The sequence below is a fragment of the Canis lupus genome, chromosome 15, assembly GCF_048164855.1.
Source record: "Canis lupus baileyi chromosome 15, mCanLup2.hap1, whole genome shotgun sequence".
NCBI classification, from domain to species: domain Eukaryota; kingdom Metazoa; phylum Chordata; class Mammalia; order Carnivora; family Canidae; genus Canis; species Canis lupus.
Genome location: NC_132852.1, coordinates 53,588,928 through 53,611,827, shown reverse-complemented (window position 1 = coordinate 53,611,827; position 22,900 = coordinate 53,588,928). Strand labels below are relative to the sequence as shown.

Below are 22,900 nucleotides of genomic sequence, written 5' to 3'. Positions count from 1 at the left end.
GCTACAAAGGAAAAATCTAGACTTTTGTGAGAGCATGGACCAAGCGATGGCTCAATCCAGAGATAGCAAGAAGCCCAAACCTGGGAAGTTTAAGGAAGGCCTCCCTAAAGAGATGGTGTTTAAGCTGAGCTCTTAAGGATGAATGAGACAAGAGGGGGTGCCTGCCTGGCTCAGTAGTAGAACATGTGACTCTTGATCTCCAGGTTGTGAGTTCAAGCCCAACTTTGAGTATAGGGCTTACACACACACACACACACACACAAAATTACTGGAGTGCCTAGCTGGTCTAGTCAGAGGAGCATACAAATCTTGGTCTCAGGGTTGAGTTCAAGCCCCATACTGGGTATAGAAATTAATAATGGGGCAGCCCAGGTGGCTCAGCAGTTTAGCGCCGCCTTCAGTCCAGGGCATGATCCTGGAGACCCAGGATCGAGTCCCATGTCGGGCTTCCTGCATGGAGCCTGCTTCTCCCTCTGCCTGTGTCTCTGCCTCCCTCTCTCTCTCTGTGTCTCTCATGAATAAATAAAATCTTTAAAAAGGAAAAAAAAGACATTAAAAATCTTAAATAATTTTTAAAAAATTTTAAAGATAAAAATGATGGGAAAAGTGCACAAGAAAGCATCCTGTTCAAGGAACTGAAACAGAGCACTGACTACGGGTTTCACCCAGAAACAGGCCAGACCCTGAAGGATTTTGCAAGTTCTTTTTTTTTTTTTTTTAATGTTATTTATTCATGAGATATAAAGGCAGAGACACAGGCAGAGAGAGAAGCAGGCTCCATGAAGGAAGCCCAATGTGGGACTCGATCCTGGGACTCCAGGATCATGCCCTGGGCCAAAGGCAAACGCTCAACTGCTGAGCTACCCAGGTGTCCCTCTTTTTTTTTTTTTTTTTAAGATTTTATTATTTGAGAGAAAGAGTGCAGTCATGCATATAATGCAAGTGGCGAAAAGAGCTGAGGGAGAGGGATAAACAGTCTCTGTTCTGAGCACATAGCCTGATGGGCATGATGCAGGACTTGATCCCATGACCCTGAGATCATGACCTGAGCTGATATCAAGAGTTAGATGCTGGGACGCCTGGGTGGCTCAGTGGATGAGCGTCTGCCTTTGGCCCAGGGCGTGATCCTGGAAACCCAGGATCGAGTCCCATGTCTGGCTCCCAGCATGGAGCCTGCTTCTCCCTCTGCCTGTGTCTCTGCCTGTCTCTCTGTGTGTCTCTCATGAATAAATAAATAAAATCTTAAAAAAAAAAAAAAAAAGATGCTAACTGACTAAGCCACCCAGGGCCCCTCAGGGCTTTGCAAGTTCTGTGAAAAAGCCTGGACTTAACCAACTTGGCCAGTGTGTGAGGTGTTACTCCTTTGAGAGAGACTTTTGTATACACAAATATAGCTCCTCAATTAACTGTATTCTAACAGTTTCCAATGAGGTTGTGAGGGCTTCTCTGATTTTTTGTTGTTGTTGTTTGTTTCAAGTTCCAAAGATCTAGCCCCGTCTAGTACATTTTTTATTTTAAAGTACTTTTCTGTGATGGGATGAGCACTAGGTGTTATAGTATATGTTGGCAAATTGAACTTCAAAAAAAAAAAACTTTTTTGTTGTATAATTTACCATCTTAAGCACTTTTAAGCAAATAGTACAGTAGTGTTAACCACATGCACGTTGTCCTGCTAAAGTACTTTTTAACCCTGTTTCTGCCTCTCAGGAAAAGAGCAAAGTGCACAGGCAAGAGGACAAACAGCTACTGAAGCTATGATTTTCTCTTCCTGTAACATTAGAAGTACAGGCAATAATTGCCCTGCCAATAATTCCTGAATTAGTAAGAGTCCCATTATATATGTTTTGATAAATTATTATTTTTAAAGATACATGCTGCAGATGGTATGGCTAGGGCCCATATTATTGTCTTAAAAACTACTTAAAATTGGGTACTTTGTGTCTGACCGACATAACTTCAGCAGGGGACCGAGGATCCATCCGGTCACTGAGAACTTTTTCCTGAGCACTTTCCATGTGCCTGCCACATGCTAGTTCTAGAGGACACAGACAAGTAGACTTGTCCTAAGATTGTGTGAAGGACAGTTGTGTGTTTTAAGGCATTGGCAAGATCCCAGGGATTTGCTCACAAAAGTGCACACTTTGTTATTCTTGGCCAGTGCAGCTGAGCCAGGTGGGTGGAAGATTAACCCAGGACGTCCTGCTGAGAAAGGCTCTCGGCCTGAGCACAGTGTAGAACAACCCAGTGGATGTTTTGAGTTATACCATCTCCAACTTGTGGAGAAGGCTTGAATGGAAGGAGCTTGGAAGAATTGGAAGAATATTTTAAAGGGAAACTGAATCAGACACCAATAGATGACCTGAGTCAGAAAACAAGCAAAGAATCTGTGTGTTAGTTTGCTGCCGGCCCCTGAATGCACAGGGAACCTTAGCACTGATCGATAGGGAAGTCTGTAGACAACTTCACAGTAGATTAGTACGCCACTGCTGAAAATCAGAAACTATAACTAAAATTTATTTGTATATAAAGTGTGCCCTGAAACCCATCTGACACAGCAAATGCTACCTCACTTAAAATAGCCTGTACTGAACGTGGTGGACCAGATGGAACACAGAGGATCAGAAAGAGGAGGTAAGTCTTTTTTTTTTTTTTAATTTTTATTTATTTATGATAGTCACAGACAGAGAGAGAGAGAGAGAGAGGCAGGCTCCATGCACCAGGAGCCCAACATGGGACTCAATCCCGGGTCTCCAGGATCACGCCCTGGGCCAAAGGCAGGCGCTAAACCACTGCGCCACCCAGGGATCCCAGGAGGTAAGTCTTGATGCCATAAAAGTAACATGTTTCAGGACACTGACCTTTAAGATGAGGACTGAGTGCAATCAGAAAAAATACACCTTTCACTGCAGGTGTAGGCTAGCCAGATGTTTAACTGGATTTTTCTGGTCAAGACCAAAACTATTTGTGTTTTCCCTCGAATGTTTGCTGTTTGGTGTGCATGAAGGATTTTGCCCTTGATTTCAATGTAGCCCTGGTAAAACAGACTGGGTTTGCAATTCCAAGGTCACAGGTTGAGATGTAGTTCTCCTCACTGGCCTTGTGACCTTCAGCTACATAACCTTCACTGCATCTCCTTCTGTCTCTGTAAAATCATAGTAATGCTTCACTAGATTCACGAAATATTAAGATTTGTGAAAAGTATCATGGGAATAGTAAAAGAGCAACCAAGTAAGAGTTAGCATGTCTTCCCAGTAGATTCTTCTGAGGTACTGTTGACAAATACATGCAAAAAATATAAAATTCTCTGCATCTACAAGCAACACGACAGGTTCAGAAAGCAGTATATGGGAGAGGCATTTTATTATTTACATAATCATGAGTTCCAGAAACTAACTTTTTAAAAAGCATCATATAGGGAAGCCTGGGTGGCTCAGTGGTTGAGCACCTGACTTCAGCCCATGGCGTAATCCTAGAGTCCTGGGATTGAGTCCCACATCGGGCTCCCTGCAGGGAACCTGCTTCTCTCTCTGCCTGTGTCTCTCATGAATGAATAAATTTTTTAAAGTCTTTAAAAAAAAGCATCATATATATGTGTGTGTGTGTGTGTATACAAATACATATAAGCATATAAACATAATGCTTTTACTTGTAAAGCACCTTCTGAAAAAGGATAAGTTGAGAATTGAACATTCCACCCTCTTCACCCTTTCCTTTTTTCTTCACACATTTCCCCCAAAGCTTCTAAGTGCCTAATTTTAGAGATTTAGAGGCAGGAACAAACTTCAAAGGAAATAGATCGAGGGAAATGTCTTTTAAACTGCCAACTCCATCTTCATAGTCCTTTTTCTTAACTACTCATTTATAAGTTCAAAAGAAAGCATTTCTTAAAAAAAAAAAGATGGAATCAATAAAACAAACAGTAAAACATAAGAAGACTTAGTAAAAAGGAAATAAACAGTAAAGCCCAAGGTATTAAGAACTAGAAAACCAGTAAAACATTTATGCTGAACTTAGAACTGAAATGTTTTTTGTTTTGTTTTGTTTTTAATTTTTATTTATTTATGATAGGCACACAGTGAGAGAGAGAGGCAGAGACACAGGCAGAGGGAGAAGCAGGCTCCATGCAGGGAGCCCAATGTGGGACTTGATCCCGGGTCTCCAGGATCACACCCAGGCTAAAGGTGGCGCTAAACCTCTGAGCCACCGGGGCTGCCCAGAACTGAAATGTTTTTTAAGTGACAGCAAGACAACAAGAGAGGAGGATCGTGAAACTGGGGGGAAGACTGGCCACAGAAACTATCCAGATGCAGTTTTTTAACTTAAATGGAGGTCTGGTAATATTATAAGTTCACGTTAAAGTAGACAACAGAACTAAACCAATGTAGATCCTAAGACCTTTCTCATTCTACTTACATGCGTTTTCTTTTTCTTTTTTTAAAAGATTTTATTTATTTATTCATGAGAGACAGAGAGAGAGGCAGAGGGAGAAGCAGGCTCCGTGCAGGGAGCCTGACGTAGGACTGAATCCCAGGTCTCCAGGATCACGCCCTGGGCTGAAGGCGGCGCTAAACCACTGAGCCACCCGGGCTGCCCTACATGTGTTTTCTGAGACAGGATAGATTCATTGATGGAGAGTTTTCTATGTCTATTACAGGAGCTCCTTATTGACCATCTAAATTGGTGGTTAGTCCAAAATATCTTCCTAAAAGAGCCACAAAACTAACCGACCTATGGCATGTAGCATAAAAAGAACATTCTCAACAAACTGAAAGTCTTAGGACACAGGCCAAATCTAAAAGTCTGAGTATATCTAGTATGAGAACAGACCAGTGCATTAAACACCAAACAAATTAAATATAAGGGCAGCCCGAGTGGCTTAGCGGTTTAACGCCACCTTTGGCCTAGGGAGTGATCCTGGAGACCCGGGATCGAGTCCCACGTCGGGCTCCCTTCGTGGAGCCTGCTTCATAGACTTCTCTGCCTGTGTCTCTGCCTCTCTCTTTCTCTCTCTGTGTCTCTCATGAATAAATAAATAATATTTTTTAAAAAATTAAATATAAATGTTTAATAAAGTTGTAGAGATCAATGCAATGGAATCACCAAGAATGACCTCACAAGCAGTGAAAACAATGAATGCAAGTAATGTCAGCATTTTTGGAGCACTAACACATGCCCAGCATTGCACTTTGTAGGCCTCATGTAACTTCTGTATGGTAAGTATCCCATTTTACAGTTGAGAAAACTGAGGCTTAGGTCTTCTGCCCAGGATAATGCAGGTCTAAAGTGTAAGACTGAAGTTGTTTGTTTTTTTTTTTTTAATTTATGATAGTTACAGAGAGAGAGAGAGGCAGAGACACAAGCAGGCTCCATGCACCGGGAGCCCGACGTGGGATTCGATCCCGGGTCTCCGGGATCACACCCTGGGCCAAAGGCAGGCGCCAAACCGCTGCGCCACCCAGGGATCCCAAGACTGAAGTTTAAATCGGAGTCACTTGACTTCAAAGCCTGTACCACCAATCACCACACTGGTACAGGTGGGATCCTCACAAGCAGAGAGGGTTACAGCAAATTGCATGTGCAAAGACCCACAAACTGTAGAACTCTGGTTGACAAGAGCTATAATGAGCACGGCCTTGCCACTTCAGAGCCATAACCTAATGAACCCTAAAGTTCCCAGTGTCCTTTTATGACCTGGCAGTGTAGCAGTGATCTTTCGGAGTCTGAAGATGATTATGACAATGCCATTTCCCCAGTGTTTTCCCATTTGCTAGGAACTGTGTGTAAGTCTGTAAGTTATACCACTTAATTCTTACAACAGCTCTGTGAACTGAGTATTGTCTTCCCCATTCAATAGGTGAACTGAAGTTTACAGCTGTGCTTCCCAGCTGTGGCCATGCATTAGAATCCACTGGGGGAGGTTAGAACTCTTGCTGGGTTCTGCTCCAGACCAACCCGAGTTGGGGCAGGGAGAGAAGTTACTTAAGCATTGTTTTTATTCTTGTTTTTAAGTAGGCTCCATGCCCAGCATGGAGCCCAACTCGAAGTCTGAACCCAGAACCCTGAAATCAAGACCTGTGCTGAGATCAAGAGTCGATGCTTAACAGACTGAGCCACCCAGGCACCCCAAGTATTGGTATTTTTGAAAAGGTCCTCGGGTAGCTCTTTATGCAGCCGAAGTTAAGAATCACTGGCTTAGAGGTACCTGGGTGGCTCAGCTGGCTAAGCATCTACCTTCAGTTCAGGTCATGATCTCTGGGTCTTGGGATCGAGCCCCATGTCAGGCTCCCTGTTCAGCAGGGGAATCTCCCTCTCTCCTTCTTCCTCTGTCCCTCCCTGCCACTTGTGCATGCATGTGCTCTCTCTCAAGTAAAATTAAAAAATCTTTTTAAAAATAAAATAAAATAGAATCACTGGCTTAAAACAGGATGGAACCAGCCTGGTGACCTGCTGACTGGGGCAACTGGTCTGACAGGTGGCAAATCCTGAAGGAGTAGGAAGGGCTAGGTCCTTCTGGGACTCTAGCCACTTAACTAAGTCAGCCAGGGAGCACCAAGGTGGCTGGTGGGCAGAGCACAGATAGAGGCAAGGCCTCAGAGTGCAAATCCCACACAGGATGCAGGAAAACAGCAGCAAGGTGACCCCCTGACAGAGAAGGACGGGCAGCAGCCACCAGTGTGATGAGGGGGCTCCAAGGAGCAGGAGCCTATGAAAGCAGGTAACTACCAGTGCTTATTGCACTTATTTCATTCACAGGTAGTTAAATTCATGGTGGAAAGGCTATTTGGAGCTGTAAAATACAGTTAGGGTGGCACAGTCACTTCCATAGGAATATCAAATGTGGATATAAAATGTTAGGATTCAGTAAAGTGAAAGTAAAAATTAACTCACATAAATCTGATGTGTACATGACCTTTTAGAAATACACATAAAATATAAAAATTGGGATTTGCCTATTCACTGCTTTCTTTGGGCATTCTATCTTTCTTTGCCCTTCACTCAGCTTTTGGTGGGAGACCAGTAGGAGTAAAAGCATGTCTGTCCTTCCCAGTGGCACAAGACCTATCCCAGTCAATCCGTGTGATTCCTTAAGGCTCAGAGGATGGCTCAGCGCACCTGCAGCAGGATCACCACCAGAGCTCCTGAATCAGCAGGCTGGGATGCAGCCTAGGCATCTGCATTTCCAACAAGCCCTTCCAGGTGATTAAAATACAATTGAAAGCATGAGAATCTTTGCTTTGGGATTCCCGATGGAACTCCTGAAAACTTGGGATCCCTGGGTGGCGCAGCAGTTTAGCGCCTGCCTTTGGCCCAGGACGCGATCCTGGAGACCTGGGATCGAATCCCATATCGAGCTCCTGGTGCATGGAGCCTGCTTCTCTCTCTGCCTATGTCTCCGCCTCTCTCTCTCTCTCTGTGTGTGACTATCATAAATAAATAAAAATTAAAAAAAAAAAAAAGGAACTCCTGAAAACTTAAAGAGAGAAACTGTGGTTCCAAGATATGTATGAGCCACAGGGTGGAGGCATCCAAATGACCTCGTGCTTGTAAATGAATCACGATGTCTTGAATCAACCTCAAACTGTAATTTCCTCATCACTGGCCTCCTTCAGCTTCTGCTTTTATCATTCTCTCCAACGAGCACACATGTCTGTCTGATTTTATTCCTAGCAAGTCCTTAGCATTAATAGTTGCTCATCCTTCTAGTATGATCTAGAATGACCTTATCTCCACAGTGGTTTTTGTGAAGGCATGTTCAAGGTAACAGAGGCTATCCCAATCCCTGGATGCTCAATTCCAGGCATGTGGGCTGTTCCAGACCATCTGTGCAGGTTGTAAACTTCATCACAGAAAGGAAGGCATAACCAGAATTATTCTTCCTGTGAAAAATAATCACTTGATTTTTCCCCCTCTTTTATTAGTCCTATGAAGTCTCCTATTGCATTCATAACCAGCAAAAATAGTAGGGAAGATGAAAGTGAAGAAAAGCTCAGTGATCTCCTTTGCAGATCACAGTCTGTCTTGTGTGGGCTCTCCAGGATTCTGTTTGCCACATCACAAAACCACTCAGGCACCAGCTCCCTGAGGAGGGCGGGGTGACTGGGCGATGTACAGAAAATAGGAGTAAAGAAAATTAGGCCAGATCATCTACTCAACTAAGACCACCCCAAAACCTGGTTTATTGTCAAATGTTTTGCAAAGAACAAGTATTACTCCAATGATTCCCCCAAAAGTTACCTTTTAGAAAGTAGTGTCACGAATTCCTCGTACAGCATGCTGACGTTGCAGCTATGTTCTTACTAAAAATGAGGCACCTGAGAAAGCATCAAACTGGCAATTTTGAGTTATGTGTTTCTAATTGCTGTTATTCTTCAGGAGCACCAATCAGTTGAAAACTTGTGCAAATCCTCTACGTCCTGCTTTCTTTTTTATCCCCCACCAAAGCCCCTCAGACCAAGGAGGTCACCATTGCCCTGCTGCCTCCCTAGATCCACGGGCAGCCAGAACCTCTCCCCTCCCCTTCCTGCAGTGCTGCCCCTCTGTCACCTCAACAGGATGAGTCACCCTCATACACCCCAGGCTGGTTCAGGTACAAGAGGAATCTGTTTCTGAAATGCCAAAGTCTCAAAAGAGGCTTCTAAATACTTTTTATTAACTGTTCCCGGTAGAAGGCAAATGAGTGCTGACCATCTTGCTCTTAGGTTGCACCAACTAGGAGGCTCAGCTGAAGCAGACCATAGTTCAGGGTGTTGGAGCCTCTTTACCCAAAGATTGCAGCCAGGCGCCCCTGGGAGCTCATTAGCCATGCACAACTTCAGGCCTTCCCCAAACCTTTGGAGTCAGGATCTGCATGTTAACAAGATCCCCAGGTGGCTTGCACGCACCTGAAGAGAGGCGCTGGTTTAGATATGTGTCAACCTGCAGTTTTTTTAGAGGTCACAGGTGTACTGGGGACCCAAACATAGTCTCTTCCTGCCCTTACTCATGCAGTCCATTCTCTCTGCCTGGAAATCCCTTCCGTCGTAGCTCATCAACCTGGCCAACTCCTACTCATTCTTCAAGGCCCAGACCAAAGATTGCATCCTCACTGAAACCCTCCTGATACCCTGAGTCAAAACCAGTTACTCCCCAGAGCACCTGGGTGGCTCAGTTGGTGAAGCATCTGACTCTTGGCTTCTGCTCAGGCCTTTTTTTTTTTTTTTTTTTTAAGATTTTATTTATTTATGTGAGAAAAAGAGTGAGTGAGTGAGAGAGAGAGCAGAGGGAGAGGGAGGAACAGACTCCCCACTGAGAAAGGACACCCCCCCTACAACATGGGCTTGATCCCCAGAACCCTGGGATCATGACCTGAGCCAAAGGCAGATGCATAATCAATTGAGCCACCCAGATGCCCCTCTGCTCTGGTCTTGATCTCAGGGTCTTGAGGTCAAGCCCTGTGTTGGGCTCCATGCTGGGTGTGGAGCCTACTTAAATAAATAAATAAATAAATAAAAAGACAAAAACTAATCATTCGTGCTCCACTCTCCCTTTAAAAAGATTTTATTTATTTATTCATGAGATACACAGAGAGAGGCAGAGACACAGAGGGAGAAGAAGGTTCCTCCCAGGGAGACTGATATGGGACTTGATCCCCAGACCCTGTATCACACCCTGAACCAAAGGCAGACGCTCAACCGCTGAGCCACTCAGGCGTCCCTTCTGTGCTCCCTTGACACATTACATCTATTACACCCAATATATACCAATATTATAGAGTCTGCATGCCATATTATAAGTATATGCTCTCAGTCTGTGTCCCCTATAAGAATGTGAGTTACTCAGGAAAAAGAACATATTTTGGGATCCCTGGGTGGCGCAGCGGTTTGGCGCCTGCCTTTGGCCCGGGGCGCGATCCTGGAGACCCTGGATGGAATCCCACGTCGGGCTCCCGGTGCATGGAGCCTGCTTCTCCCTCTGCCTGTGTCTCTGCCTCTCTCTCTCTCTCTCTCTCTCTCTCTGTATGACTATCATAAATAATAAAATTAAAAAAAAAGAACATATTTTATTCATCTATGTTCTCTAGCACCTAGCCCAGAACTTGAAACAGAGGCTCAATAAATATTACATGAAAACTACCTTTTGATCTTTTCTTCCATTGTTTTAGTCAGATAATAGTAAATCTTACTCCACCACTTGAAGATTTTTCACATTATAACTTTGTGTCCTTTAAAAACCTTTCTTATATCCTTGGTAGCTAATTTACAGTGATTATTCAAAAACATTTCCATTGGCCTAGAAACAATCTTACATTGGACCTACCTTACATTGGGATAGATTTCTGCTTCCTTTCCCTTGCACACACTCCTCTCCCACAAGATAACATATCCATTGCTGAAAAACCAAATTATAGAGTAGATATTTTTAGGGGGGATAGGATGTGGTATAATAAAAGGAATTATTGTATTTCTTCATTTGTATTAAGCTTGTCTTGAGGGGCGCCTGGGTGTGAATTTTATTAAGCGTCCAACTCTCGATTCCGGCTCAGGTTGTGATCTCAGGGTCATGGAATCAAGCCCTGTGTCTGGCTTCCCATTCAGCATGGAGCCTACTTAAGATTCTCTCTCTCCCTCTCCCTCTTCCCCTTCCAACCGTTCATACACTTGTGCTCTCTCTCTCAAATAAATAAAAAAAAAAAAAAAAAAAAAAAAAGCCTATCTTGCGCAGCCTGGGTGGCTCAGCGGTTTAGTGCCGCCTTCAACCCAGGGCCTGATCCTGGAGACCCAGGATCGAGTCCTACGTTGGGCTCCCTCCATGGAGCCTGCTTCTCCCTCTGCCTGTGTCTCTGCCTCTCTCTGTCTGTCTGTCTGTCTCTCATGAATAAATAAATAAAATCTTAAAATATATATATATTTTAAAAAAGCCTGTCTTGATACCTCCAATATTTTCTTGCAGATATAAAACTGATATTACTGGATGAGTTGTGAGTGAAAGACAAGAAAACAGAAAAGGTTAGAAAATAAGGTAGAAAATAAGTAGTGATCCAAGAGGCCCAATAATTAGTAGCTGTGTTCTTAAACACACCAGAAAACATGCAGGTAATTATGGGGCACTTACAGAGTTGGCATAAGGCCTCAGGTTAACAATGATCTCTTGAAAGACTGTATGTAGTCATGTACCAGCCTGCATGAGATAACACACAGCCTGAGATGTTCACTGGTAATATACAATGAGCAATTATCACTGCTCAGTGCTGGTCAGCAGTGCACAGCTACGAGCAGCTCATGGTCCATAAGATTCATCCAAATGGCCCACAAATTGGTCTTAGTCATGGTTCACATTTATTCTGAATGTATGGTTCTGGCAGTGGTAATTAAAAGACACTGTTTAGGTGGGCTTTTGTTTTCTAAAGTGGCCCTTGCAATATTTATCAAGAGATTAAGTATGAATATCCTTTGACTCGAGGATCCCACATGTCTAGAGCATAGAAATGTAGATACAAATGCATAAAAACTTTCACTGAAGTTTTTACAGAAAAAATAGGAAACAATCTTTATGTTCAACAATACTAAATTACTAAATAAATTAAGTCCATACCTTGGATATTATACAGGGTTTTTTTAAGATTGTATTTATTTATTCATGAGAGACACAGAGAGATACAGAGAGAGAGGCAGAGACATAGGCAGAAGGAGAAGCAGGCTCCATGCAGGGAGCCCGTTAAAATCAAGTAACAGAACATACTATCATAGTATTCCAGTATGAACCTCCTTAAAAATTATTTGTAGGGGTTAGCTGTTATTAATATTATTATCCCACCATTAAAAACGATGTAGAAGGGTAGCCCCGATGGTGCAGCGGTTTATCGCTGCCTGCAGCCCAGGGCGTGATCCTGGAGACCCTGGATCGAGTCCCACATCAGTCTCTCTGTATGATGCCTGCTTCTCCCTCTGCCTGTGTCTCTGCCTCTCTCTCTGTCTCTATGAGTGAATAAATAAGAAAAAAAAAAAAAGATGTAGGAAAAAAGTGACCTTAAGAACATGCAAAAAGTTGGGGCAGCCCAGGTGGCTCAGCGGTTTAGCGCTGCCTTCAGCCCAGGGCCTGATCCTGGAGACCCAGGATCGAGTCCCATGTTGGGCTCCCTACATGGAGCCTGCTTCTCCCCCTGCCTGTGTCTCTGCTGCGCTCTCTCTCTCTCTCTGTCTCTCATTAATAAATTAAAAATAAAATATTTTTAAAAAGAATATGCCAAAAGTTACCTCACAAATCAACCTGTACTAGTGTAACAAAAAAGAAGAAGAAGAAGAAGAAGATGGAGGAGGAGGAGGAGGAGGAGGAGGAGGAGAAGGGGAAGAAGAAGAAGCTAAAAGTTAAGTGTTTACTCTGAGGTGATTCCATTGTAAGTGACTTTCATAATCTTGCTTCTTTGAATTTTCTAATTTTTCTACAATCAACATACATGTTTAATTAAAAATGTTTAAAGAATAATAAATGAAAGCTGCTGGAACACATGAAAAAAGTGAATTTTTCCTTCCCTAGGGCACAGATGCAAAAATTTAACAGTCAATGATGTATGACTTTAGGTTCAACTGGTTACTAGTACATTATAATGTCTTTATCTATTTAAAGACATATGTTTTTGTTTTTTTTTAAGTAGGCTCCACACCCAGTGTGGAACCCAACACAGGGATCGAACTCACAACCCTGAGATCAAGATCAAGCCGAAATCAGGAGTTGGACACTTAACCAACTGAGCCACCCAGATGCCCCATGGTTGCCTTATTTATTAAATATAAATTTCAGAGGCTTGTTTAAAACTACAATATTTGTTTACCTTTTAATTTCACTCATTCAGGGATGCCTGGGTGGCTCAGTGGTTGAGTATGTGCCTTCGGCTCAGGTCCTGATCCTGGGGTCCCACATTGGGCTCCCTTCATGGAGCCTGCTTCTCCCTCTACCTGTGTCTCTGCCTCTTTCTCTCTCTCTCTCTCTCTCTCTCTCTCTGACTCTCATGAATAAAAAATAAAATCTTTTAAAAAAATTTTCACTCATTCAAAAAATTGACTTTCCTTTAGATATTTTTCCTGTAATTAGACGATATGCCACCAGGTGACAGTAGTGCCTCAGTCATTGCCTAGTTATTGGAACAGTAAGAATTTTGTGGCGAGGTGTTCTAATGTGTTGAGAGAAGTATGGTTTTATACTTTGTGACGTTTTAAGTCTTTATTAAAATCTCTGAACTTAATTGAATATGGTAGATATTTCTTATATACTAAGATTAAGAAGACAAAACAGAAAAAATAAAAATAATATAAAAGAAACAACACCATAAAGTCAAAGAGACAGCCTAGAGATACTGCTTAGGCAATTAATTACATAAAGGAATAATATTAGTCTGTCTTCAGACACGTTAAAGAATATACTCTAGTTACTAGCTGTTGGACCAGTCACTTAGGCTTTTTGCAAATGAAAATGATTATGAAGACATACATTATAATTTCAACTAAAAAATAAATATGCTTGTCGAATTTCTAACCAATACAAATATTTAAATAATCCACAATAGTAAGAAAAAATAAGCAGGTCTACAGTGTCGATTAAAATTTTATGAAGTCCAAATATCTGCCCTTCTCACACTGAATTTCAAACCATATGAATGCTAATCTAATTCTGACATTCCTCCCAACTTCCACTGAGACTTCACGTCTGCACAGGGTTCACCTTCCGCACCTTGGGACTTCAGTTCGACATGTGCCTACCCATTTTTGTTTGTCATAACCTCCCTATGGGAAACTCATGGGCACTCCCACTCAGCTCTCCTCCAGTTCCCTAACTCTTCCATTTCTCTCAGTTCCCATTGAAAATGAGGAAGTGTACATTCTGCAACCCTATCTGTCAGCCATAGGAAAGGTCTCAAGCTCTCATTCCTTGAGTCCACAGTTGCTACACATTGCTTCTAGAAACTCAGAAAAAGAAGAGAATGGAGAACATGAAGAGGTCTCAAGATCATTATGAAAGTCCATCTTTCCAGTCAGAAGGCTCCTCCCACGCACCTCCACCCTTCCTGGTCAGCTACTCGGGGACAGTCGTGGGTGCCCAAGAGAGGCCAGCTTTACCTTCATGAATTGTTACTTTTGCTCTCCTTCAGTTCATGGAGATATCCCAGACTTTGGGGTGTGGGTTTTGCCTTTAAAATCATTTATGTAAAATAAATAAATAAAATCATTTATGTAGGGGCACCTGGGTAGCTCAGTGGTTGAGCATCTGCCTTTGGCTCAGGTCCTGCATGGTCACGGGGTCCTGGAATCAAGTCCTGCACTGGGCTTCCCTCAGGGAGCCTGCTTCTCCCTCTGCCTCTGACTCTGCCTCTCTCTCTCTGTGTCTCTCATGAATAAATAAGTAAAATAAAATAAATAAAAAGATATGTGTAGGCTTGAAATACAAGCTAATTATTTGAAAGAAAAACTGCAACATTATGGGCTAAGGATTAAATGAGCTCATACAAATAAGTAAAACAAAACCTCTCTAAATTCTCAGTAGACAATGCACAAAGAACAAGAATGGTTCTTGTTCCAATGCACATCCACTGGATGATAAACATTCAGTAAAATGATCGACTTCATCGATATCAAATAACAGAATTAAAATTACAAATATGTGATATTTTACCTACCTACTGATTTAACAAAAATGTATTGAAATATGAACCCCCCAACTGATAAAGTTGTGCTGAAGTGGGTCCTTTCACATATTGTTGACAGTAAGAATAAAAATTAATACAACTTTTCTGAAGAGCAATTTCACAATATATTTAAGGATGCTTTAAAATGCTCTCATTTTTGACCCTGTAATTCCATCTTTAATAACTTAGAATAAAGAAGTAATCCAAAATATGTGTAAATATTTTGAAATTAAGATGATCTTGCAGCATTTTTATGCAAGTAAAAAACTGGCACTCAACATCTAATGATAGAAGTCTGTTCTGCTAAGGCAAATTCCATAAATGACATACTAGGTAGCCATTACAAATGATGGTTATCAATACTTTTTTTTTTTTTATAATTGGAGTTCAATTTGCCAACATATAGCATAACACCCAGTGCTCATCCCACCAAGTGCCCCCCCCAGTGCCTGCCACCCAGTTACCCCCACCCCCACCCCCTGCCCACCTCCCTTTCCACCACCCCTTGTTCGTTTCCCAGAGTTAGGAGTCTCTCATGTTCTGTCTCCCTTTCTGATATTTCCCTCTCATTTTTGCTCCTTCCCCCTTTATTCCCTTTCACTATTTTTTATATTCCCCAAATGAATGAGACCATCTAATGTTTGTCCTTCTCCGATTGACTTATTTCACTCAGCATAATACCCTCCAGTTCCATCCACGTCAAAGCAAATCGTGAGTATTTGTCATTTCTAATGGCTGCTGCTCTCTCTCTCTCAAATAAATAAATAAATAAAATCTTTTTTTAAAAAGCAAGGCATAACTACTTTTTAAATGCATAAGTATAAAGACTGGAGGGGAGTATTTCTAAAGGTTAACAAGGGTTGTAACTAAGAGGTGGGATTTCAGTTCATTTTATTTCTGCTGCTTTATCCTTTTATGCATTTTACAAACATTCTACATGCAGCATGTATTACTTTTCTAATAAGAAAAAAAGGAATAAAAGGATAAAAGTTAAAGAACAAGATTAATTAACAAAATGATTGAGATTTTCCTACCTTCCCACAACAACAAAGTTTTTTGAGAAGACCCTACAATTCCACCCTCCAGGTAGTGCTCCTGACTTGATGTTTACAGAGAGGAGCTGGTTTATTGCAATGTTAATGTGGTAAGTTGAGAAATGCCCTAGTTCCTACCACATGACTTTATAGGGTGCTGAGTTCTCTGCAATAACATGCATAATAATCTTTTTAGCAATCCTTGCAATTAGGGGGTGGCCAAACTGGAATTGTTACTTTATTTGAGACAGGTACACACACATATGCATGCACACACAATGCTCGAAATTCAGAAACAACTACCCCCATGAAGAAAAACAGTGTAATTAGCTCTCCTTTAGATGGGAAGATAGTCTTCAGAATGTAAATATAAACATTGTCCTTTTTAAAAAAATATATATAGAGATCACCAATCTCCACCACATATTGGTCAGAAGTCAGGTAGCTGATACCATCTATCAGTGGTATCGTAGTACTTTGGACTTTAGGACAACCACCTACATTAGTGGCTGGTAGAATTTTAGAGACCCATAGCTTTGGAGTTGAATAAGCAATGAAGGAACTTCTCAGGTTGCACCGTGAGAACCAATTTTCTCAAGCAGAACTTAATTACAGCTGTACAATTATCAAAACATTTATGGAGAATGCTAACCTTACACCCACTGCTGGGTTTCTGTTAAGCTGATTTCCTTTAACTGAAATGTTCCCATCAAGTGTGCGTGTGTGTGTGTGTGTGTGTGTATGAGAGAGAGAGAGAGAGAGAGAAAGTTGCAACTACTACTGCTTCTGTTCAATATCAACAATATCAATAGTAGCTTCCCCCTGTCTTTCTTATAAGGCCAAATATTTTTTTTCTGCTGGACAAGAATCCAAATGGGATTGTCCTAGGATGGGTCTAGTATTAGTTCATCTATTGTTGTAAACACGAGAAACCCACTTTTCCGAGGTGTTACGTGAATAGGTGGTACTGGTTTTACTGGAGCCTACTTCTCTGAACTTGTATTCCATTGTTAAGGTTCCATTGCTTTAGCAGTATGATATCCTTGACTGATTTTCCCAAATAGAATACTAAGATTTGAATATCAAGACTTTTTCTTTGAATGCAAAGAAAAATAGAAAATTAAGACAAATAACTGAATAATTCTACAGGAAGCACAATCACCATTTGTAATGTGGGAGAGTCTCATTATTCTGGGATGACTATCTTGGGGCTGATTCAAAGACAGTCTTTGTATTGAGAACTGCTCACCTTTGAAATGAGGCACTTACACTCACACAAGGGCAAGAAAGAGGAAGAGCCTTGGCTAGGTAGAGACTAGCATCAAGGACAACCAACTAATTTAGGGGAGAAGGATGGAAGTGGGTGCAAGGCCAAGTATAGGCAGAAGTAAAAAAAAAAAAAGTGTTTCAGCCTCATGCATTATTTAGAAATAGAGCTGTGGGTCTTGGAGGAAACTCTGGGAGGGAAATAATTGAGGACCAGTTGGCCTTCTCACCATAGCCTCACAGACAATTAACACACACACAGAGATACACACACAAACACACACACCAGGGCCTTAGTGCAGTGCTGATACACACACACACACTTTGGCTTCTTTCCTTTTGAATACGCAGTTTCTTTTTGTGACTCTGATCTGTCTAAGTTCTACTTGTCTTCAAACACTCAATTCAAACAATACCACTTCACGCTTTCTCTGAGCTCTCCCACCTTCCGCCCGCCCTTCCCAAGACTAGGTTACATATCCCTCCTCTGTGCTCCCACACAATTTTGACATACTCCACCAAAGTGTTTCCATACTATATGGTGATTGTCAGTTTCCCCACCAGGGATAGGCTGTTCGAGGGCAGGAACCTCATTTTTTCCTCTTTATATCCCAGTACCAAACACTGAGCCTATCACATCTTATTGAATAAATGAGTACATTCATTGAATGAATGATTTCTGTATCTGCTCTGTTCTAGTGTTGTGCTAGGTTGTGGAGACACAGCAGTGGGCAAGATACACACAGTCCCTGCCTTCATGAATTTTGTATCATATTAAGGTACTTCAACGTTCCAAAAGCTTCTTGGAAGAAATGATATTAAACCTGATGAATGAATGTCAGATCGATCTGACATAATGTACATAATTTCTTATTCTGCAGGATTGTCCCACTTCAATTTATAATAGACTCAAGAACAAACACTTACTAGGATTAGGGTTTTCTTAGATAAGCTAAATTTTATAAGGAGTGCTACCAGAGACAACACAGACAAATTGGCCTGAGCCTGGCTGCTAACTTCCATAGCAACATCTAAAAAGACTGGCATTATATTCATTTTGTAGAATAAAGACAGTCACAGTCAAACCTCATTTAATTGAATTCTGCTAATTTTGAATCTGTGAATTACTCACTTAGAAACTTGGCTGGCCTGTACGTTGACGCTGCATACAGAGAATTAGATTTCCAGAGAAAATTAATAATAACTACGAGCCTTTAAATAGCTCTTCAAAGTTTATAAGTCTTTCACATAGAACATCTGATCTGATAATGACACTGTAGCTACTTCTACCTTATGGCTCTCTACCTGTTGAGTTTTAGCCATTCTCAGTAGGATGTATTAGAGGAAATGAGATTTGATGAATGACTATCCCATCTGAAACAAGTAATTTGGCCTTGCTTCAAGCAAACTTTAGGTGATGTCCCAAGTATTGACTCCATTGTCACACCATTTACAAGAACTCCATCCGATCTAGTTTGAAATATTATGTTTTTTTTGGGGGGGTGGTTAATGCAGATTCCTGGGGCACCTGGCTGGCTCAGTGAGTAGTAGAGAATGCAACTCTTATCTTGGTGTTGTAAGTTCAAGCTCCATGTTAGGTGTAGAGATGACTTAAAAAGTAAAACAAAATCTTAAAAAAAAAAAAAACCTCGTCTCTCTCTTTTTTTTTTTTTTTTTTAAGAGATAGAGGGGGGCACTGGGCAGAGGGAGAAAGAGAATCCCAACCAGTCTCCACACCTAGCACAGAGCTCTTTGCAGGGCTCAATCTCACAAGCCTGAAATCATGACCTAAGCCAAAATCAAGAGTCAGATGCTTAGCCAACTGAGCTGCTCAGACACTCCAGCAGATTTCTGGCTTTAAGAATAGAGCTTTGGGGACACCGGGGTGGCTCAGTAGTTGAGTGTCTGCTTTTGGCTCAGGTCATGATCCCACAGTTCTGGGATCGAGTCCCGTATCGGGCTACCCCCAGGGAGCTTGCCTCTCCCTCTGCATATGTCTCTGCCCTTCTCTCTCTGTGTCTCTCATGAATAAATAAAGTCTTTTTAAAAAGAAAAAAGAATAGAGCTGTGGAATCTTAATTTACCACCTCTTTTCTCTTACCATGTCCAAATCTTTAGAGAAAATGTCCCTTCATTATAATAGTAGAATGTTAAATGGAATTTTCAGCTGAGACCCCAAGGATATCGATACCTGATACCAAAGGGAGTTTCAAGATAGACCATACTCAAGGAATTTTTCAGTAGGTATTTGAAAGTTGGTGGCATGGTTCTTAAAACCCTTTGCCCACATTGAGCATCAACAGAGCACATCATTGAAAAATGAAAAGAATTTATGTCAAAATTTACTTGCAGAAAACTGTATTGCAAGTCTCCCCACCTATCAGGGCAAGTGTGGAAAGTTCTTCTCAGTTTATATCAAGTGAGAAAAGAAGGCACACGATGGACTGGTCCTGACTCCCACCTGGAAAACCTCAAAGCCAGACAAGGGCTGGCATTAGATTTAGAAGCTAGATAAAGAGGGTGGGAGCAAAAGGTGGGTAGCTGCTCTGGTTGGTCTGTGCTCCAAGAATGTGTCAAAGCAAAAGACTCTTGAGGACTTTTTCCTTTTTAATTTTTTTTTAAGTAGGCTTCATCCCCAATGTGGGGCTTGAACTCACGACCCCAAGATCAAGAGTTGCCTGCTCCACCAACTGAGCCAGCCAGGCACCCCTGCTTGAGCATTTTAAAGATCACTGTGGCCCTCTCAGTGGAGAGCCAGACTGGAATGTTTTAAAATCCTGCCCCAGAGGACCACAAGAAGGAAAAAAAAATAGGGAAATGGGCCGGCGAGCCCATGGAAGACTCTTCTCCTGTATCACAGAAAATGCAGCCAAAATTGCCCAGAGGGCTGCCTCCAAAGAACCCCAGAAGAGTCCCATGAGAATAAACATTTAAACAGCTTTAAACATTCGCCAGACCCAGAGCTGTAAAGCCCCCTTCCAAGCACAAGAGTAAATTAAGAATTTTCTGCAGTGCCGTGCCAAGCCATATTGGAGCCTGAGGCCGCAGAAAAAAATCTGTACCCCTATATGTGTTTTCCAAAATATCCTCTCCTATGTTGAACCAAGTGGAAAAGCTAATAAAGGCTCTATAATCAAAAACCATGATTACATATGAAATCCCGAGTTGCCCAATCTGTTTCTCACACCATTGTAAAGACTCATAAACACACCCATAGAGGGACACAATGACCCGGTGGCCCTTGAACTACAGGCTGATTAGAAACACTGTTCTCATTGCACAATAACTCAAGGTCATAAAACAAACAAAAAATGATGGCCTGTTATTATTTACATTTTTGGTATGTTGCCATCTGGTTTTTTTGTGTTTTTTTTTTTTTTTTTTTTTGCATGAGACTTTTAAAAATACTGCATTAATATTTATCTTGATTATTGAGGCCCTTTAAATTTTGCACTTGAGGCAAGTGCCTTCCTGCCAGCCCTGCTTTTCAGCTCAGTTTTTCCTTCTTTTTTCACCACCTTCAAAGTCAGAGAGCCTAGGAACCTTGCTTAGCAAGATGGAGGGTGGAAGCATAAGGTGAAGAAAGCTTTCCATGTACAGATGGTCTTAGCTGGAGGAGAGGAATAGTAGGAGGCAAAAATAAAGATGCACTCTCCAATTACATTCCCATAAGGTTTGCTTGTTCAATGTACTGGTCACATGAAGTTACACACCAGCTTCAAAACAAAATCACACAAATGCCTGGCAGTGGGGACTTCCATTGGGGATAGAGAGAGAAACCTCCAGTATAATGTTGTGTAAGAATTTGGGATTGGAAGTCAAAGGCCAGAGTTCTACCTACACCTGGCTCTTCCACATACTAAGCTTGGGAAAATATTCTGTTAGCCACAGTACCTCATCTATAAGTTCGGCGAATATTATTGAATACTTCCAATATGCTTGGAAAACAGGACTGAATCCTTTAGGAGACAGAGGCAAACAGCCAACAAGCCTTATGGTAGAGATATAGAGGTATCTGCCAGTGGTTACTGCCCTGGAGCCCAGAAGGAAAGCACCCCCTACCCCCCACCCCCCACCCCCGCCAATAGGCAGTTTAGGAAGGTGACAGCAGACCTAAGTGGGGCAGAAACAATAAAATTGTGTCGTGTGAAGCTGCAGTGAAAGAATGCCTCAGCTAGAGGGAATTGCATTCATAAAAGCAGAAGAATGGAATGTAAAATACTCAAGTTTATAGAAGTAGAAAGTAAATGGTGGTTGCCAGGGGCTGGAGGAGGATAGTAAATGGTGTTTGCCAGGGGCTGGAGAGATGTTGGTCCAGGGGCACAAACTTTCAGTTATGCAAATGGTTTCAACAACACTGAGGTTTATTTTTCACTCATATGATAGCTCCACAGCTTCTTCTCTCTTGGTGTTTTGCTGTTTGCATGCATGGTCCCTTGGTCCAAGATGACTGCTCAAGATTTAGGGAGCAGGAAGAAGAAAGGACAGGAGAAGGTCATGTTCCCCTCCCTTTAAAGAACTAGAAATTAGAAAGAAAGAAGAAAAAGAAAGAAAGAAAGAAAGAAAGAAAGAAAGAAAGAAAGAAAGAAAGAAAGAAAGAAAGAAAGAGAAAGAAAGAAAAGACAACTAGAAATTCAGCAAAATACATAGCATTTTTCACATGGCCTTAAATAGTTGCAAGGAGTGCTAGAAAACTGCAACCTTTTATTCTGGACAGTAATGTGGTGAAAATGCAGGATTCAATTACTAAGGAGAAGGAGGATCTTTCTCTTTGGATTAGGCAACCAAGAGTCTCCTACACAGTTACTGTGCCCTCTCTCAGCTGATAATACTGCCAGTTGTTCAAGCCAAAGGCCTGTGAGTCACCCTCAGTGAGCTTGACATTCCATCTCTGAGGAACTCAGAACTTATCATGAATCCCATTATTCTAGCTTCTTCCAGCTATCATCTCAACCATTAAAACAGCTCTCTATCTTGTCTCTTTGCTTTTACTCTTGCCATCCATGTTAGTCAGAATAGGCTATGCTATGCTGTGGCAACAAACAGCTTTCTAATCTCAGTGAATGAATTTAAGAATGAATGAATGATGGGGGCGCCTAGCTGGCTCAGTCAGTAGAGCATGTGAGTCTTGATCCCAGGGTCATGAGTTGAAGCCCCATATTTGGCCTATGGCTTATAAAAAAAAAAAAAAAGGAATGATGAATTTATGGAGTTACTAGTCATTAGGCACCAGGTTTCCATTTTGCAGGTTTAATATTTTTTTTTAATTTTTATTTATTTATGATAGTCACACAGAGAGAGAGAGAGAGAGAGAGGCAGAGACACAGGCAGAGGGAGAAGCAGGCTCCATGCTCTGGGAGCCCGATGTGGGATTCGATCCCGGGTCTCCAGGATCACACCCTGGGCCAAAGGCAGGCGCCAAACCGCTGCGCCACCCAGGGATCCCCCATTTTGCAGGTTTAAAAGACTTCTAAGGATGGGTGGTAACAACAGTGTGGATGTACCTAATGCTACTGAATGGTACACTTAAAAATAGTTAAGATTGGGGATCCCTGGGTGGCGCAGCGGTTTAGCGCCTGTATTTGGCCCAGGGTATGATCCTGGAGACCAGGGATCGAATCCCATGTCGGGCTCCTGGTGCATGGAGCCTGCTTCTCCCTCTTCCTGTATCTCTGCCTCTCTCTCTCTCTCTCTGTGCGACTATCGTAAAAAAAAATAGTAAAGATTGTAAATTTTATGTTTATTTTACTACAATTTCTTTTAAAAAGCATGAATAAGTGAATGGTAGAAACAATTTGTTATGTATAAAATCAACAAAGAATTATCCTAATTATACAATAGACCCCTAAAAATTAATGAGATGATGCTAAATAACCTAATTAAAAACAGATAAAATGTACAAACAGCAATTCACACAGGAGGAAAACAGTGATACTTTTCTGTG

The 22,900-nt window shown here is 41.8% G+C and overlaps 1 long non-coding RNA gene across 5 annotated transcripts in view; it reads right to left on the bottom strand.

The window, feature by feature from the left end:
- LOC140605238 (uncharacterized) overlaps positions 1-22,900 on the bottom strand; it is a 59,493-nt gene that overhangs the window by 7,298 nt on the left and 29,295 nt on the right. For 2 of the 5 annotated variants that reach the window (XR_012007946.1, XR_012007948.1), the window contains exons 3-4: positions 10,297-10,368; positions 8,236-8,312 (exon numbers count right to left, since the gene is read on the bottom strand). The exons of 2 other annotated variants lie outside the window; for them this stretch is intronic. This is a non-coding gene — a long non-coding RNA (uncharacterized lncRNA). The remainder of the gene's footprint in view (positions 1-8,235; positions 8,313-10,296; positions 10,369-22,900) is intronic. One more of the 5 variants, XR_012007947.1, reaches the window with a different exon arrangement.